This window comes from Alexandromys fortis, unplaced genomic scaffold, assembly GCF_014885135.2.
Source record: "Alexandromys fortis isolate MF-2015 unplaced genomic scaffold, M_Fortis_MF-2015_v1.1 scaffold_20, whole genome shotgun sequence".
In the NCBI taxonomy this organism is placed as follows: domain Eukaryota; kingdom Metazoa; phylum Chordata; class Mammalia; order Rodentia; family Cricetidae; genus Alexandromys; species Alexandromys fortis.
The window spans coordinates 1,440,827-1,461,383 of record NW_026067903.1 but is presented as its reverse complement, the minus strand read 5'-3'; positions in this window follow the sequence as shown (position 1 = coordinate 1,461,383).

Genomic DNA, 20,557 nt, shown 5'->3' with positions numbered 1-20,557 from the left:
AGGAAAACTCCAAGAGTTAACTGGGAAATTGCAAATAAAAAAAAATTAAGGATCAGTAGATAGGAGAGCATCGTTACACTGTTACATTGAAGTGATTCTAAATGAAAGGAATTTTACAAAGTTGACAATATTGTGAAGTTTCATGACCCATGAAGTGAAAGATACACAAATAAAAAAATATACTCCTATTTATAGATAAAGCAAAACAAATATTTGCAAATAATAGGGAAAAAAAGAAACAGCCTGTGTGTAGCACTTGGCTCAGTAATGAAAATACTGATATATCTCAAATAAGGAAAAAAAATCCCATCAAACTTGTTCAAAAAAAATAAATAAGTAAAAGCTTTTATCGCACTCTGGGGACTAAGCAGCGTAGGGCAGGGTTAGGTTAAGCCTTTGTTATCACTCTCTTTAACATCTTACCTCCACATCAGAAGCACCTGCCCCTAACCACATTACCACTTCCGTACAAATACAGCAGGAATCTAAAAACATGCAGACATGCAATATTTCCTGCTGGTAGCTACAAGCACCCTGTGTAAGTTTCATTTACACAGTCCGTCCTTGGAATTCTGCATAGGCCGAAGAACGAGTCATCAGGGAATGCAGCAGGCACACGTAGCCGTCTAGAGCAGAAGTCACCACTTAGAGTCACCTTTGTGCACCTTGGGTTTATGCCAAGGCAGTGCCATGAGGTAGATTTCTAACCCCGCCTGCTAAAGTCTGCTGGGCAGATGTCTGCAGAAAGTGATTTATAGGTCATTTGTTCTTTCTCTGCATAGTGGGAGCAAAGCGGCTTCTGCTTAAAGGCTTTTCCTTCGATTTAGCCTTTCCGAAGTTCATATGATGGTTTCCGGCCCACTGACATGGACTTTTGAAATATTCCTGTAGCTGGCATTTCACTCTCTGGTATTTCATTCCATGCAAATTCAGTCCGCTTACAAGACCTCACAATGAGCCTGTATCCACACTAAGATTCAGAGCAAAGTTTAATGGTGATCAATTGGTACTGTCTTGTAGATGTGCCTTTGTTTTTTTGCTGCTGTCTGTTGGGATGTTCAAGATAGGGTTAAGTTCGATCATAGACTTTGAAGACATTCAGAGATCTAAGGTCAGACTTGGTAATGCATACCTGTGTTCTCTGTACTTGGGACACGGGCAAAAGATTAAGGTGTTGCAGAACCATTTGGGTTACATCGAATAAATCAAGCATAAAATCACACACCCCAACCTTTATCCTTGGGATTTTCTCCTATTCTTAAAACTGCAATAGAGCATTTTCAAGTGACAAGACCTAAACCTTATGGGCTGAAAGGAGAAGAACGAGGCATGAAGAGGATGCCATAGAAGCCTGGAGAGAGAATACAGCTTGGACCCAGGAAGCACTAGAAACAGCCCTTCAACCCCCAGGACCACGTGCTTTTCCCATGAACCTTCATCACCTCTCTTTGTGCTGCTTTCTTGCTCTTTGTGATCCTTCCATCAAAATATTTCTTCTTCATGTGGGATAATCTCACAGAAGCAAAATACCTTAGGCCAGAAACCAGGCTCAGGGGTTAAGAGCACTTGCTGCTCTTGCAGACGGTCCGGCTTCAGTTTCCAGTACCCACACGGGGACCACAACCAACCAGCAACTTTCAGGACCAGAGGAACCTTGACTTCTTGTTTTCTGAAACCCAAGACACATGCATGGTGGATGCAGACAAGCATTCATAAAGCAAAAATGAGTAAATTAAAAAAAAATCACAGTTGATTTGATTGCAATTTCTCCTCCTGATGAATATAGGTCTATTTTATTCTTCATCTTTATTTTCCAATTAGTAACTATTAAATTGCTCCTTTAGATATGCCTTTCAGTAGAGAGGTCATAATTTAACCCCCCTTTTTACAACACATGTTCCCAGTTTAGTATTGTTTTGCTTTTCATGTGGCATTTATTCATGAAATTTTGATATTTTGGTGTAATTTTCTTATTGCCAACTTCTGTGTATTTCCCAGGACATTGTGTACTTAAATGTGTATGCTTGTAATCTGTAGTCTAGTATTTATTTTAGGCATATATATGGAATTCACTTGTTTATTTACTTATTTAGAATCTTGTTATATGTGCTATGTAGCCAAAGCTACCTTTGAATTTAGGATTTTCCTACTTATGCCGTGATTTCAGGATTTTGCATGTGTGCTACCTCATCTGGACCCTGGAATGTAATTTTAAGTATATTGGATGGCTAATTTTACTCTGCTGCTCGAGCCAGGGGTCCGGTGGTCTGTACAGAAGATCCCAGTTCCCAAGTGTTGACTTTCTCCTTAAACTTGTAGGTCACTGTTTTTTTTTTTTTTTTTTTTTTTTTCTCTCATCTCTTCTTACAAAACATGGGATCTTGGCATCTGGCACTCTAGGGCCCTCTGTGGCTTTGAGTATCTTGCCATACAATGACCTCAGCATAGTTTCTGGAGTAGGATAAAGCATCCTTTGGATATGTACACACGACCACGTGGTAGGTCTATACATTGCTTTTAAGGAAACTCCAGTCTGGTCTTCATAATAGCTGTGCCATTTTGGAATGCCACAAGAAGTGAATTCATGTTCCTCTTTTTCTGAATTTATGTCAACATTTCTTGCCTTTGTTTATAGGTAGTTTTCATTGTTGTTTGTTTTTGTTTTCCTTTTAGTTGTAGCCATTCGAACTGGGATAACATAAAATCTCAAAGTAGTTCCCCTGGTAGGTAGATGTTCCCTGAATATTTTACTTTTTTACATTTTAAATTTTTTAGAAAATTTTTTTCATTTCAAGTCTTTTCATTATGTTTTTTAATTTTTTATTTCTTTATTAATTAATTAAAGATTTCTGTCTCTTCCCCACTGCCGCATCCCCTTTCCCTCTCCCTCCCCCAATCAAGTCCCCCTCCCTCGTCAGCCCAAAGAGCAATCAGGGTTCCCTGTGCTGTGGGAAGTCCAAGGACCACCCACCTCCATCCAGGTCTAGTAAGGTGAGCATCCAAACTGCCTAGGCTCCGACAAAACCAATAGGTGCAGTAGGATCAAAAACCCATTGCCATATATTTTGAGAATGCTCAGTTTGTTTCCTTGATCCATTTTTAATTGGATTGTTTTTCTTTATTTTTTACTACTTTTGTTTTGTTTTGCTTTTAGTTCTTTGTGTTTTCTAGACACTAACACTATATCACAGAAATAGGTGGTAAAGATGTTTTCTTTTGGTTCTGTAGACTGTCTCTTCACTTGAATAGTGGTGTTCTTATCTTTACAGATGATTTTAGGTTCATGAAGTTCCGTTTATTAACCTGTGCTACTGGGGTCCTGTCCAGAAAGTCCTTTCTTGTGACTATAAATTCCAGGGTGTTCTATAGTGTCTCCTTTATTAGATTCCAAGGTATCAGGACTTATGTTCAATCCTTGATCAATTTGAAGCTGAGTTTTATAGAAAGTGAACAATTTATTAACATTAAGTCTATCATCTTATTTTCTAAGCAGGTAAATACAAATAGTAAAAAAAATGACTTTCAACTTTAATACGTAGGATTAAAATAACATGAAAATAACAATAATAACAACATAGGCATGTTTATTTGGGAAATACCATGAATCTATTAGTTAAAGGTATATTTATCTCCTCTTTATAAACAAGTGCTTCATTGCTCAGGAAAATTAATAAAATAACCTCAGATTCCACAGTTCACTAAAATTGGGGCCAGGAAACTTCTCTGGATCTATATAATTTAACAACCTTCAGTCCTAACCATTTTGGATGCTTTGTTTCTAGTAGCATTAAGTAACCTTTCTACAGTCTTGATGACAAAAAGAGCAGGTATTTGATGTAGATATTTACTGAACAATTAAATTGGATGATCATGAATTATGGACTCTTTGTTTGAAAAGAAAACTAAGGTAAATGATTGCATTTCCATGAATTACTAAGATATTTGAATACTTTTTGAAGTAGATAGTTTTCAGGCAATATCCATCTGTGCATTAGTCTTTTTTTCTCATTAATTGGATAATCATTCATTCCATACTTGTTTTTCAGGCACTTTGCTAGACAGAATGCCCGAGGTAAGCAAAAGAAAAGGACAGCAGCTGAATATAGAGAATCCACACCCTGTTTTGAACGTGCACTTATTTCATAGGTCCTCATCTCAGTTTCATTTGATGAGAATGAGATGTGGTTAAGTCAACATTCTTTCAGTTTTAGAAGTGTATGTGTGCCGGAGTCTTTTGGGACGTGACTCAGGTAGCATTTGTGAGCTCCTTTCCTCATGCACATTCTATACACCTGCCCCGAGCCACGTTCTCATGAGTAATTAGTCTCCCAGAATGTGTTTGTTTATCTGAAAATAAAGGGAGAGTCAATATTATCATATGCCCTTTTCAAATATGCAAACAGTCACGTCACTCTCACACTTTTGGGAGAGCACACGCGCACACACACAGAGACACACATGTGCACCTAGGCACACATGTGTGCCACAGTCATCGTTAGTCAAGTATAACTACTAGTGACTAATAGAATAACTTTTATATTAACTAAACATTTAGTTTCTAAGAGCTGAAGTAATAACCACTTCCTGGGCATAACATTCAGTTTCAAAGGGCATTCTGGGACTCATAAAACTAAACAGGGAGAGCAGTGCTGTCTCCAAGCATGAATGGCTACCGTGGGGATTCCAGCCATGCTCACAGAAGCTGCAAGTTCCCTGTTTTTTTTTTTTTTTTTAATCAAGATTTTTTTCTACAGCATTTTTTTTTGTAAATTCCTGTAATCACCCACCACTGCATCCCCCCCCCTCTTAATCGGATTTACAGCGTGCTGACATCCTCTCACGGCAACCCCACTTGCAGTGCTCTTGAGCTATGGAGCTTCCCATGAGCCAAAGCGGCAGATCTAATCGCAAGCATTTGGATTTTAGAAACACCACCCCATTTTCTATTCCTTCACCGTCGAACTACGTTATTATATGGGCACCATTTCCTTTTATTAATTTGCACCTCCTCTATCTGTACTGACGGAGAACCTGTGAAGAAGAAAATCACAGTCAGAATAATCAACATCTTTCAACCAAAGTATGGCACAGGTGTTGAGGAGTCTTTGGGCTTTGCTTTCTCTTAAGGAAGAATAAAGATTATGAGCTAGTTCACTTGGTTTAGATTTGAACTTGTTTAAGATTCTTGCTACATACCAAATTGAAAGTGATGTGAGAGCCAGGAACAATGAAGGTTCATCTTGTAAGTGATAAAGAGCATCACTGATGTTTCTATTGCTTCCCTCCCACTGTTCGGGAAATAGAATTGGGATCCACCTCTGATTGCGATAAGTGAGAGCTGGGAATTATTTAGCATACAGAACCTTAATGGTGCAGTTCAGGATTTACTATGTAAAACACTGCCTTAAAGTAGTAGGCTTAAAATTGATGTGTATTGGGGGGTTACAAAATGGGTTTTGGATAATACAGATTTCCTTTCTCGCATAAGTGGCTTTTTAAAATTTCCTTTTCAAGGTGCAGCGTAACATGCTATGCAATAGAGTCTCCGTGCCCTGTGACACCAGGGAAGCGACATAGAGAACCGTGGCATGGCTTAATGATAGCTGTCTCCTCCCAGGCTGCCATCTTCAGGATGCTACAACAAAATGCCATAGTTTGGCTGGATTGTAAGCAACAAAAATTTATCTCCCACATATCATAGACTGAAGACAGATCGGTGTGCTAGCCGATTTAATGTGAGGGGCGAGCCTTGATTTCTGGATCGCACGAGGCATTTTCTCGTCTAGCTCCACCCTCGCATGACTGAAGGAGACAAGGCAAGACTCCTGGGAAGACCAAGCCATGTCATTTATTAGAGAACTAACCCTTCAATTATTTCGTGACTAGATTTTAATGTAACAACTTTGGGGATGCCTCTAACATTCAGAGCAGAGCAAGAACTTGAAATAGCTGACAAAGATCCAAGAGGTTCTTCTGCTCCCCGGCTTTCCTCTCCCTTCCTGTCCCTTTACTTCTACCTTCTCTTTTACCCCACCCCTCTATTTCTTGTCTTATTCTTTCTTTCTTTCCTTGTTCTTGAGGTATGGCTTCCTGCACCTGCCTCCAGACTGCAGACATTACGAGTTTGTCCCCCCTTATTGCCTGTTAATTATTTTGAACATTAGATTGTCTTATTTTGTTCTTGGGGGGTGATCCTAAGCAATTCAGGTGACATTAATATCTAGGAACATCCATTTGATTATATTTCTAAATACTCCTCTACTTTCTGTCAAGTGACATACCAATAAATTCATATAAGATGAAAATATGCTCAACACACCTCTGCTGCCTAGCCTGCTAGCTTAGTCCAAGAGCGCTGTTTTGAGTCCTGGTTTGGAACTCCAGTGATCATGTGTTCCGAGGGGAACTACAGCTCAGTTGCTTTCACTGTCCAGTGGAGTGTCAATCCACATACTGCCTGCTAGTCCATGAAAAGATCCACATCAAAATTCAAAAGATGGCCTCAAATGAATATGCATAGCTTTTCCATCCACCACAAAGGCAAGATTGTGATGTGAAACTATCTTAAGTTAGGGACATCTGTAGTTGCAATTGAAATGTGTGTTATATTTTTTTCTTACATTTTATTTTGGATGTAAATGCCAAGAATTACTCTAAAGGCTTTCTCCCTCCCACATCCTAGCATCTAGATTTGTTATCAGTGTTATATACACTGTGATGATTCAGCCACCTAGATTTGTCAAAGTTTTGAGGGATCATGACCACACAGGGTTCTGGATGAAAAGAAATGGTGGCAGAAAAAGTTGGGTCTTTCCAGTAACCATGAAGCTGGAAAAGACATATGAAGCACAGCTTATTTTTTTCCTTAAAAAGTTAAATTTGAGACAATAGGAGCTAGAAGCCCCATCCGTTATTTAATGGTATAACAAAATATGTAAGACAATTAAAATGTTTTGTTGTTGTTGTTAGCATTTTGAGTACTGGGAGGTCAAAAGCATGGCATGGCACAGACCCGACAAGAGAGCTTCTCTGCCACACAATTACATGGCAGAGGGCATCATATGGCAAGACATCAAGCTCACTAGCTGGTATCTCTCTTCTTTTTCTGATAAAACCACTAATGTCATCATGGGACTCTGCCACCATGTATTTATTTAGTTCTAATTATTTTCCAAATAATTTCCAAATATCTTACCTGTGAATATCATTTAATAAACTAAATGGGACTGCAGAGATGACTCAATCAATAAAGTGCTTGTTTTAAAATTCAGATGTCCAGAACACTCAGAAAAAGATAGCCAGAAAATATTCATCAGGTACCTCAGTGTTGGAATAGGAACCAAGATACTGGTGGATGCTTCGTGGGTCCAATTAGTCACTTGAGGCAAAGAATCAAGCTCCAGATTTAGCAAAGACCCTATCTCAAGATATAAGTGAAGAACAATTTAGTAAGGTAAACTGTTGTCCACCCTGGCTTCCACATGTATGCACATATTCTTAACACACACACGCACACACACAAACATGCACACGTGCACACACAACCAGGAACCTGAAGCCATACATAGACATTCCTATGAAAGAACTTAAATAATAAGTTTGCAGCGCACAAAGATTTGAAGGAAGCATTGACAATGTACCACTGAGTTTTAAGGGTGACCTTGTATAACGGAAAATTTGCAAGTGACCAGGATTTTAGGCATGAGAAACAGGAGAGTCAGCAGGGGCTGGACTAATGTATATGTAGTTAGGGTGATCTTTGGCTATTGGAATACCCACATAGTCGATGGAGATTAGAAGGTGTGTTATTGGGATATCAGCAATATCACTCTGGTGCTGTAGTGAGAGGGGGAACAAGGTCAATAATAGAATGAATATCAATTCGAACATAAACTTTGCCGCATGACACCATGTAACCTAGGTTACTCGGCACCTTTGCAGTAGGTAGGACTATCAATGAACGGATACAGATACTTCAAAGGACTATTATGAAAACTAGATTAAAAGTGCCTATTACTATGCTGGCAATCATTCCTAGACTATATATAAACTCATTAGTAAATAAGTGTCATTATTATTACAGAGAATAGGTTGTTGAGAGGTTGATGCAGCTGAATTTGAATGCAGAGACTATAATAAATGAATTAGCACAAGTCAAATTTCTTTGAAAGACTGCAACAAGGGAAAGTAAGGAAGATATTTTGTTGGCAGAACTCAGCACATTCAGTGAAAGATGGGGAGCTACAAGATTGTTACAACCAGTAGGAATTTCAGAAATTCATGGGGAATATCAAGGTTTCAGGTACTACATCAGGCTTTCTACTATTGGGATTACCTAATAGAATTGCTCTCTGTGTATTTATTCCCTTTTGATCTGATATATCCCCCAATTCCATGTGACAAAGGTCTGACCTCAGCCTACAGTGTTGCTGTAAGGTGGAAACTGTGAGGAGAAGATCATGGTAGAAAATGTTTGATCATCAAGACCATGCTTTGGAGTAGACAGTGGCAATTCTCTCTGTGTGTGTCTCTTTTTACTTGGCACCAAGGTTGACGAACAAGTCTCAAAACATCTTCCTGACTTGGTAGAGCATGCTGCTGCAGGACTGCATTCACCTATCTAGAATACAACCTGCAAAACTGTGGGCCCAACAAATTACTTTTCTCTGTATAAGACGATTATCTTAGGCATCTTATTGTAGTGACAGAAAGCTGACTAACATGGCGCTGGATACTCAGTAAAGCCAGAAAAATTCATACAGAGACAGTGTGTGTGTGTGTGTGTGTGTGTGTGTGTGTAAATCAAACAAAGAACACAATCAAAATGGAAACAATGATCACTGGTAAGAGACTGGGAGAAAAGTTTTCTTCAACTAAAAGTGGCTTAGAGAGAGTGAGAAACTCTGATATCTGAAAGCTGCAGGGAATGTGCACACAATTTAGAAAATCTGTTATATTTCAACAGTGTCTAGATCTGAAAAGAACACCATGCAAATAAAACCAGATACTATCTGGGATAAAATTAGCTGCACAAATATTGATGAAGACCACCACCTATGACAGATATTTTGTTGATCTTGGTTATAAAAATAAGTGCAAGCAGATTTTGCATTTTCAGTGTTGTATCATGCATGGGGCAGAAAAATAAACACTGAGAAGGCATTCTAATACAAAACAAAAAGGTTTTACATGTACCTACTGACTTTTTAGACCAGGTAATATATTAACCCTTTAGCCTAAAGCACAGCTCTGGGTGGCTAGGATGGTTAAGAGAGCAAAGGAGTGTTCTAGATTGGAGCAAATTGCAGCCAAAACTAGCCTTCAAGTCATGGTGAAGGGTGAAATGAAGGGGAAGACGAGATGAAGACTTATGAGACGAAGAGGAGGAGATGCCTCATTTCGATTGCAAACTGCCTTGAGACAGTAAGAAAATGAGATGTGTCTTTGTTTCCTGTCCTGGTCTGTGACAAAGCACCCTAACGAAAACACTGTAGAGGAGTCAGGATTCATAGCCTGTTATCACGTGGGACTCAAGGAGGGAAAAAGTTGAAGCAGGTGCTCACACCCACATTTGTGACCACATCTGATCATCCTCAGTCCTCATCTTGCTCTCCCCTTTCTCTTCAAACCCAGGGAATGATGCCACCCTCAGTAGGTTGGAGCTTTCCACATCAATTGATGAACTGTAGCAGTACCCCAAAGGCATGCCCCTAACCCAATCTGATCTACAAAATGCCTCATGGAGACTCTCTTCCCAGATGATTCTCATCTGCATTAAGTTGATTATTAAAAATGGCTGTCACTGGTCGTTACTGAAGAAGGTTCCGAATTGGCCAATGTCTGAATTATTTCATTACATTGAACTACTATTACCTGATCCAGGGCTATAGTTGTCTTGGAAACCCTCAAACTATTTTTAAAAGTTTGTTGATTCTGGAGTCTTACTCTATGATAGATTGCTAATTCTGCCCCCCCATCCCCCACGCCACCACAGGTTATTGTCTGGGAACAGAGCCTGAAATTCTATAATTTTAGGATGAAGTTGGAGTATCATAGTCTTATGACAATTCTACCATTAGCAAGGCTGGATAGAAAATGAGATCAGCAGGAATCTCAAAGCTGAAGCCTGCATAGTAACAGGCACAGTTGGATTTGCTTATGTGAAACAGGACACAGGCCTGGTTCTTAGGAGCTATATTAGGAAGAGCATGTGGTACTAATTGCCCATTATCAAGATTCGAATGACAAGGTTATTTGTTTGTATAAAACACGCAAGGAATTTCATTAATGCCTAGAATATACTGTATGTTTCTAAAATGGAATATTTATGTCCTTTAAAACATTCTATTCATTCTTTTTTTATTAATTGCATACTAATGTATGGATAGTTCTCAACTCTCATTTTGAATTATAAAAATATAAATGTGAAAATACAATTTCTCTGATACTTCTAAAATTTTGAAGAATAAACTGAACAAAGTTTCTAGTTACTATTCATAAAACAATGTGTATATGGGTTGTAATAGCTAAGATTTATTGAACACTTAAAACTTTCTTCTTAAGGCAGAAAAATTATTTTATTTTTACATTTTATTTTCTTTTACTGATTTATTTGAGATGAAGTTTCTGTGTATAACAGCCCTAGATGTCCTGGAACTTACTTTTTATACCAAGTTGGCCTTGAACTCACAGAGCCTTTGCCTCCCCAGTGCTGGGATTAAAGGTGTGTGACCCTACACCTGGCAACAGATAGAATCTTGATGGTTAACATTAGTTGTGATGTTTGCCACTTTATGCCATCCCCACCTGATGATGTCACAACATTTTACTCAAGATGATTGTTATTTCAACATGTTGTATTAATCTACATTGTAGGTGGCATGTAAAGAAATAATATTTGGATATTCACTGTCTAAGGAGAGAGATGGATTTCTCTGACAAATTTGCATTCTTGGTAGTAAAATATTCTCCCATGAAATCCCAACAAGTGTTTCAAATGATTATTTGAACCAGTTTGGCCTAGAAAGTAGAAAGCATCGATTGGTAAGATCAGCCATGGAATGAAGATATCCACCAATGTCCATGACTCCAGTTTGAATAGCTCATGATTCTGAATGACTGGAGTCAACCCCAGCTGATACATCTATAACGGAACTCATATACCCATAGCACAGGGAAAAACACAGAAGAAGGGCTAGAAAACTGTAAAGCCAGAGGACAGGATTCCTCCTGCCAGAAATATGTTGTCAGCCCCAAATTTTTATTACTAAACCATATGCTTTTCTTCTCAGAGTCCAGTTTTAATAATCAGTTTGATTTTTATTCTGGTTTATTACTTTTGTGACTCTTTCCTGCTGCGGGAAGATTTACAGCTAGTAACTACCCGCCTACTGGGGCGTGGCCTCAGACTATATACCCGGATGCTGAAGCGCATCAGGCTCTTTTCTCCTCACCCTGGGCCCCATTTTCTGGTTCGATTTGTTTTGGATCTCATTTTCATCCATCGTTCAACCAGAGAATCCTGATTTGTAAGTTTTACCCTTATTAAATGCCTGTCTATTTCTTAGTTCTGAGCTAGTGTGGGATTCCCTTTTTAAGCGTCTGATCTCTCAACCAACACTTTCCTAGAAAGGTTAATTTAAAATCAAAATTTAAATTTTAATAGCAGTTTTGGCTTAGATGAATATATTCAATATATTTTTAAATTACTCATATGCATCTATTCTTTTTTTAGAATAGACCTGTTTGTCCTTATTTCACGTGTATGAGTGCTTGTCAGCATGGGTATGTGTGCACCATGTACATACAATGCTTTCAGGGGCCAGAAGAGGGTGTCAAATCTCCTGTATCCCGAACCAACAAATCACTGAGAGCTGAGAATCTAACCTGGGTCCTCTGTCAAAGCCATGAGTACTTTGAAGCCCCGAGCCATTCTCTAGCTCTACCCTCATTTATTCAAAAAAAAAAAAAAATCCCAATTTGTTTTCCTTGCTCATTCAGAGAAATGCATGAACATTTCATCACTGGGAGGATTTCACAATTTTTAAAAGATGTCAAAAATAACGTAATTGTAACAAAGCATCATGTAAAACTACCGATGAAAACATGCGCTCCACCCCAGTTCTCAGGAGTGAAAACCAGCACTTCACTGTGGTGAAGGAAGCTTGCTGACAAAATGAAAATCTGATGCTGAAATCTTTCATTCAAGATCCAGTATTAGCTCTCATTTCATAATATTTACCTTAGCGATTGGAGTCACAATATTCCCCTTGGGTGAGATAGCATTGTTAAGCACACCGTCATGAGAAGTGTTGACATTTTATTGAAAGCCACTCTATATTGCTAATCTGCTATGAACATTGCCACAGCAGTGGGGGAAGATCTGTCAAAATGTGTTGGACTATGTTTTGTCTTGACGGAAAAGAATAATTTCACACAGCTCAGGCTCTCCCTCAGTTAACAATAGGAAATGGGGTGTCTGTCTTGCCCTTGGCCCTCTTCTCCTTGACTGGTGAGATCCTTGGACCCCTCCTTCCTCTGAGAGTTCTCATGTTAGACTTCTGAAGTGTGCCATCTCTGGCCACAAGACTTTTCCCCACAGATCTTTTCTCACAGTTGTTAAGAAGCTGATTGCTTCCCAGATGAAGTCTATCTTCTAGACCATAACAAGGTGCCCAAATTTCCTTGTCTTTATTTCATTTTCTTTCAATCTTAACTATCTATGTCATCTTGGAGATTGACTTAGAAACTTTAAACTTTGGTTTTTATTTACTTATGTGAACAAACTGAGAAAAGCGAAATATGAGATCTAACAAGTCTAATTTTAAAATATTTCTCAGTTCTATGCAGTCTTAAGAAATCTAAAATGTTAAATGAAATATTTGTCTGAGAAACTCATGGAAAACTAAGTCAGATTTGTGAATATTATATTATATATTAATATTTGCATATGCTAATATATACATATATTAATATATAATAATATTATTATATTGAATTTTGGCCAGAGAATTTAACTTCCCTACAATAACTGTATATAACAGGAACAAACTGCGTTCTAAGATTTTAAAAAGAATTAATTCTGCTAAAAGGCAAGACGATAAATTAACTGCGAATGACATATTACTATACCTGTTTATCAAAGATCCACTCATCCCACATCAGAGAAGCTTCGTCTTGCCACAGACTGTAATTAAAACAGAGATTCCCCAACCAGACAATGGACAGAGAGTGAGAGACTTTGGAGCACTCAGTCCTAAATGGGATGGCTTATTAAACCCATCCCATGAAGTCTCAGGATCTTTGCAGAAGAGAAGGAGGAAAGTCTGCAAGAGCTAGAGTTGGTGGAAGGCTAACAGAGTCATCCAGACACAATAAGACTGATGCACGCATGAACTCACAGTGACTGTGATGGCATGCACAGGCCAGCACAGGTTCAAACTTGGCAGTGTTCTAGTGATGAGACAGGAAGATAGACCACTAACTCCTACCCCTAACCAATAAAGTACCTATAATTGATACATTCTGGGAAAGGCAAAACCAGTTTTCTTCAACAGAGTCTTACTAGGTATATCAACTACACTTCAAGGAGAGACCCAAGCGAAACAGTATTTGGCCAGCTCAAAATTGAATACATGTTTTTTGTTATTTTGGTTGGTTTTTTTTGTTTGTTTGTTTGTTTGTTTGCTTGCTTGGTTTTTTTTTTTTTGCTTGTTTGCTTATTGTTGTTTGTATGTGTGTGTGCCGTTTTTCTTTCCCTGTGGTATATTTTGTTTTACCTCAAGAATGATGATGATTTTACTTGTATATTTATATTATCAATTGTAAGAAAGAACATGGAGTGGTGTGGATAGGGAGGTAGAGATGTACCGGGAGGTATTTAGAGGAGAGTCAAGTATATGATGAAAACACATTGCTTAAAAACATTATTAATGAAAATTAATTAATTAAAAAAGAAAGGAAGAAGGTTACAAACACAACAGTGTTCAAATTTAATTGAAATATCTGTGTTCAAAGAGGTGGTTAGGAAAAATTCTTTTTATAACTCCAATAATAATAATATTAAGAAAAAATAGTCATAAAATATTTGTGACAGTTTTATTAAGCTACTGAATGAAAAGCATAAAGTAAGTGACTTTTTCACTTATTTACAAAGTGCTTGACTTTTTACCATTTCCAGGTACTCGCCACGTGCCACAGCTCAGAGCTTCTGTGTGATCTTCATGGTAACAGATTATCCAGAAAGACTACTCTCTGTAGTCATTGTTTATAGGTGGCAATGTGTATGTCTCTGTGAGCGTGGGTGATGTGTGTGCACATTCCTATGTTGAATAAATCTACAATGTTCTACAGCTATCTTGTTAGAGGTCAGAGAACACCTCACCTCTTACCCTATTGAAAACAGGCTTTCTGTTTTGGGTGTGATGACTTGATCCAGGAACTTCTAAGAATTCTCCTTCCTCCACCTCCCTTGTTAGTGTTAGAGCACTGGAATTGCATTCAGACCTCATGCCTATCTTTATGTGGACTCTGAATATTCTGACTCAGATCCTCAGTTGCAAGGCTGAGACATTATGTCTCCTATGCTTGTACTTCACGAATCCTCATTGGCTAGATCCATTTCACCTGAACCTGACCCAAACCTAGTTTCCCTTTCTTTATCAATGATCACTATATTGTATAACACTTTTCTTCTTTAACTCTAGTTCTGTGAACCTTCTTTATGGGATTCATGAATTGAGCAGCAGTAAGGACACTACGCCTTAATAAAATAGTTATTGCATCCACTTTAGAGTTACCATAATTATTTTAAAGTTAACATTTTAAGTAGTTTTTGTAACAAAACTGCACTCATTTTATTTTGTTTTTAAAATGTCTAGGTTATATGGCCTTCGAGTTGAGAAATTTAAACAAATAGACAAAAAAGCCTATTAATAGACATTTACATTTTTATAGGATTAACAGAACATACAAGGAAGACACTTAAAAACTTCTATTTCTAAAGCAAACTCTGGGCCTGCTTTAGTAAGACAGAAAGGAGATATGTACACTATTCCTATTGAATACATTGTGTTCAGCATCTCACATATTTTGACTGCAGTTAAAGAGTAAGGGTTGAGTAACTCCAGTGAATATAGTCAATGCTACAAAACTCTATTGTGCTTTTCCACACAATAAAAATCAGATGTAGCAGAAAAAAGGAGCTATCAATATTAAAATCCAAAGCATAATTAAAGCCTGCTACCTATAAACAATAATTTTAGAACACTGGGGAAATTGTGAGCATGAGGATGACCACATGGGAGCTCTGAGCTGTGTGTCACGTGGTGAGTAACTGGACATGGTAACTTTGAGCAACTCAAGAAGTTAGATACTTTGTACACGTGACCTGGTATTAGAAAAACTCATACACCATGGCTTTCTATTCATAAAAACCTTCGAACTCAGAGAACTCAGAGGGTTCCCAGAAGAGTTGATGGGGATCATGTAGGTAGATATGATCAAAATAGAGTACATTTATCATAAAATTCTTCAAGACTTTTAAAATGCATAAATCTAAGGAGGAGGAAAAGGAGAATGAGGAACTAGAATTACTTTGTCATAAATGCAAAATAAAATACTAATTTTTATATTTAAAAAAAACTTGGAAATATAATAATTGGCTCAGAATCAGAAGTTACTTACCCAAGAAAAGAATAAAATAGTGACCAGGGTTTTTAACTGTCAAATTAATATGTCATGGTCATTTGTTAAATGAAGAATGAGAGTTTGTTCACTTTAAGGCTCCCATTTTTTTAGAATAAAGCAATATTTTTTTTATATTGACCCTACTTAACCAATATGGTTTAATCATAAATCATATTGATTTCTATTTATTTGAGCATATTTATTCTGTTCATACATTCCTCAGATATGCTGAGTGTCTAGGGTGTTCCCTGTATCACCCTGCATCACCCTATATATCCCAAGCCAAAGAAATAATCTACCCCATATATATTGGCAGTCTGACTTCTACATGGACTGGTAGGCAACATTTTAGTACAAAAAAATCCCAAGATTATTCTGTTAATTGATGCTTTATGTAAAATCAGATAAAGCATTAGAGCTTCTTACTTTTCTCCCATCTCCCTTTGTAAACGCTCTTTTTTTTTTTTTTTTTTTTTTTTCTAGACAGGGTTTCTCTGGTAAACGCATTTTTCTAAAAAGGCTCTGGCAGTGCTCACTTGAAATCTCAGCTGCTTGGGATTTCACATTTTCAAGACCAGCTTGCAATTCAGAGTATAGTTTATATTGACAGATTTGTGAGGTTCTGTCTCAAAATTATATATAAATACAAGACAAGATGATTGTGGGTATAGTTTAGTGGTAGAGACCAGGGATAGTGTTTACAAAGGACTAGGCTCAATCCTTGGCACCACAAATCAATAAAAGTAATGCATCAAATGCAAGCATCCATAAAATTTTAAATAAAGGTAATACTACATACACAACAAATCGGTGAACTTTGCTGACTCTTCTTATGGGCCCTTTTTGTACTTAGACTCAGTACTCAAGGCATATTGAAAATGGTCTTGTTACTATTAGTATCTCATAGATGAGGGGAGTGGTCAATAGCACACAATTTGTCTAGTATAACAGAGCCCATAAGAGGTCTCACCATGACTCTGACATCCCAGAATTCTCTTCATACTGTGGTTCTCTCTCTGGAAATCTGTGAAGGGCATGATTTGTCTTCAACAGGTCACACCTGAAAATGATACTCAAGATGTAGCTAACAATCAGGCAGCTATTGCTCAGCCCATCACAGAAAACTTAAGTAAAAAGCCAAAGAGACCACACAGTGTTTCTCCTGTGACCTTGTGGTTCACTGTTTTAGTGAACATATAAGACCATAATTCTATACTCTTATCTTAAAATTATTCCAATTCAATTTCTAATGCTATTTTCATTTACGTTATGTGTGGTGAGGGTACATGCACATAGATAGTGACTGAAGGTTTTCTCTGCTTTTTTCCCTTTTTTTTCTTGGAAAGAGACAAATAAACCATTTGAAAGATTAAGGTAACTTTTGCTATATGAAACATGAAATATTCTGTGTTATTGTTTTCCCTCATAACCAAACACTTCTCAAAATGCAAGTGTGTCTATACCCCAGAGATTAATAATTTCTTCTTTGATTGTTTGTTGTGGTTGCTTTTATTCGCGTAATGAAAACAGAACAAAGGCGCCTATGTTCAAACAGTAGCGATTCCGTAGTCTTCTCAGATATTGTCTGAATCTAATTGGATTTTAATGAAATGATATTTCCTTTGTGATAAGTACATAAAAATTATGTTTTTAATTAACATCACAAGGTATAAGCTATAGATACCAAGTTTCAACAGAACCAATGTGACTTTAATGTTTCCTTCATTTAAAACAAGACAGAAGTAAGAAGAACTCGGAGGGGAAAGTAAATAAATTAAACGGACAACGATTAGGGCCCCTGCTTTCTTGTCTTTGGAATATTGCCAATCTCATAATGTCTATTTCTTTTTACTTTGAAGCCTTCCCCGAGTAGTTTCACTTTGAAAGATTTTCTGAAGATTTCCTTCTTTTGAGTTGTGGTTATCCGATTTGGTAGTGTTTGCACAGGTTCGCAAGTCAAGTTCTGTGTGTTTCCCATCTGAGTCGTGATGGAAATCAGTGCTCAGCCCTCGAAGCAAGAGCACAGCATTCGTTTAAAACGCAGGAAAGTGTGTTTGTGAAGTGCTCACAATCTTCACATGCGTGTTTGTGAAGTGCTCACAATCTTCACATGCAAATCTCATGACTTTTCTTGGGAACAGCAATCTCTGTACCTCTGACCAGTAAAATGAGCGGGGAATAGAGTTTAGAAAACTCCTAAGTGAGCAGGAGTAAGTCTTCCTTTTCTGCCCAGTGTCAAAATTGACACAGAGAGAGTGTAAGAAGGAAAGTAGAGTACGGTGACAGCCAGTGGAGCCCGGGAATCTCTGTGGGCCTGTAACTGTGATAGAGGATCTGCTCCTGCAATGCCATTGTGACAAGAGGAATAGCAGCTTCAGAGGGAGAATTTTAAATCATTATCTCAAGGCTCAAACTAATCTGTATTAATAAAACAGTAACCATTGAAAATAAAACATTTTGCCAAGGGAAGGTAAGTTTGCTTATTCTTGTATCATAAATTCCATCCTGGTAGAAAGACAGACGCTTCCAAAGCAGTTTCCTCTGCATGCTGCCTCTGGTCCCTGCTGCCTGCAGGGATGCTTCTCTGCACAGAGCTGTTTCCCTGAAGTGGTAGCAGATTTTCTTGTGAATGTGGTGGATTCACAAAATTTCAACTTTACAGCACAACGCATTCAGTGTTTGAAGTGTTGGTTGTATGACTAACAGTCCTGCGTTGTTTTGGAGAAGGATTGGGATTATTTTGAATACCAAGGTCTGCTGCAGTTTTGCGTGTATCCAGTTTATTTGCTGAGTGTACTTCTCAGATGTAATGGTTTTACTGGGATTCAGAATGCTGTTCTGGGTGCAGCTGGAAGTAGATCACCAAATAGGGATCATGCACTTTTTCTTAGTTTGAGTTTGGCTTTAGGAAGTGTTTTAAAGTTTCTCCTTAGGCCTAATTACTGGCCTGGTTGTCACTGAGAATGAATGTCTCAAAAATTCATTTTCCTATTTGTCATTATCCCATCAAGAAGTTGATATGTAGAATAAGGCAGACGAACCATTCAAAACAGAACTTCCTTTTCACAAATATTTTAGTCAGCTCATGAGATATCCACATATTAAGCTATGTTACCTTTATAATTTATTCAAATGCTCCATGCTAAGTCCTTTTTCACAACTTCAGCATATAGTTCTGAGAGCACCAGCTTTGACGGTTACCTTCAATTGGTCATTGTCAACTGTTGGTGGGTTTCCAATGTATTCTTCCTGCTTAAGGCTCTCTTCTCTTTTGCAAACCTGATCTACCACTACAACATTCGTTTATTACAGTTTCTGGGTATGTTGCAGGAGGCTGCTTGTTGTGAGCCACTTGTTGGTTCCCGGCCACCCAGCTAGCTTAGCACCAATATAATCACACAGAAACTGTATCAATTAAATCACCGCTTGGCCCATTAACTCTAGCTTCTTATTGGCTAACTCTTACATATTAATTTAACCCATCTCCATTAATCTGTGTATGACCATGATATCATGGCCAACCAGCAAAATTTCAGCACATATATCTCGGGTGGCAGCATCTCCCTGTCCACCTTTCCTCTCTCAGCATTCAGTCTAGTATTCTCCGCCTACCTAAATTCTGCCCTATCAACAGGCCAAGGCAGTTTCTTTATTCATTAACCAATAAAAGCAACACATAGACAGAAGGACCTCCCACACCATGGGTACATACACTGGTCAACATGCCAGTTGTCTCTGCATTTTAAGAACCATTTTTGAACTTTAAGAAAAAAATCACTTGAATTTGCCTTGTATCTACCATCATTTCCTTAAAATAAGAGATGTACTAACAAACAGAAAATTACAGTGGCTGATCAGCTTTTTTTGTGAACTGGGCACAGACGATTACCATGTGGGAAGAATGAACCTCAAATTAGGAATTGTTCCCATCAGATTGGCCTGTGGACAAATCTGTGGGAACATTTCCTTGTTATACTGTTGTCTGAGGTTTCAGACCACTGTGGGTGACATATCTCTGAGCAAGTAGTCTTGAGTTGTATAAGAGAGAAATCAGAGCAGATCATGAATAACAAGTTAGTAAGCAATGCATCTCTATATCCTCTGTTTCAGTCCTTGCCTTCAGGTTCCTGCTTTGAGTATCTTCCTTGAATTATTTCATGGTGGAGTAAAAGCTGGAAGGCAATATAAACCTTGTACCCTCTAAGATACTTTGAATCAAGGCATTTCATTACAGCAATGGAAGGCAAACTAAGGCAAATGTAACTAACAAAATAAAAACCAAAAACAAACACACAAAAACCCAACAAAACAAACACAATGAAACATGTAAAATGAGAAATGATACATAGCATAACCACATTTACCAAGAAAGCATTTTGGTATCAAAGGCAAGTTTCAAGAATGTAAAAACTGCAATAAGTTTTTGCACCAATCTAATAGTAATCAACTTGGTTTCCATTATGTCAACCATTTGTATCAGTTATCCACATTTTTTGTTCATCCTTTCATAGACTTATCACACAGCTTTCCTGACAGGCAACAGACTTCCTTTCCAAATCGTACCTTTGTTCATGTATTTATGTAATTGTGTGGGTACTTAGAGATTGCTTTTCTCTCATTGACTTCAGCTTGTTTTTTAAGTGTAGAATCCAAAGTGAAAGAGCAAGAATTTGAAAGAATTTCTTCATACAAGGTAAATGAATGATGTGCCTCCTGTTATGCACAGTGAACAGATGGCATCCTAATGAACTCAGCTTCCAAGGTGTTTAAGCAATGGTAAATACAAGGAATGTGTGCAAGCAGGGCTTCATGAGCCTGCAGGAGGCTGAAGGCAAAGGCACATTTCTGAGTGCACCAAAATGAGTCTCCT